The following is a 459-nucleotide window of genomic DNA, read 5'->3' as shown; positions in this document are numbered from 1 at the left end:
GTCTCGCATTCCCCAGCTCCCATGAATCCCGGCAAATTGGTTTACGAGAACTCCCACTTATCACGGAAGGGAGTAATGAAGTTGAGGAGACGGGGCGTATAATAGAGAAAATATTTATAGCAGATAGCGATAGCGAGATTATTAGGCGTGATAAGGCGTGGGCCGGAAAGGGAATTTGCATGTGATTATAAGTTAATGTTGATGTATTTGACCATAATGTCCAACGGCAGGGAAAAGGCCATTCTGGAAGGCCGTTAACGCTGATTGAACCCTATGTGAACGCCCTTGAAATACGCCAGAACGGGGGAGAGAGTATGACGGAAAGGGGCATCTGGCAACGATCTGCCCCCGCCTCTCAGCCTGATGGAAAGTGTTTTGATGTGTTTATGAGGGAGAGACCCATTAGCCAGATCGGGGCCTTCGAAATAAATATGCTTCTCTCCTTTTTCGTAAGCCTGT

This window comes from Penaeus monodon, chromosome 19, assembly GCF_015228065.2.
Source record: "Penaeus monodon isolate SGIC_2016 chromosome 19, NSTDA_Pmon_1, whole genome shotgun sequence".
Classification (NCBI taxonomy): domain Eukaryota; kingdom Metazoa; phylum Arthropoda; class Malacostraca; order Decapoda; family Penaeidae; genus Penaeus; species Penaeus monodon.
The sequence above is the reverse complement of the archived record's forward strand: the minus strand, read 5'-3'. Positions refer to the sequence as shown.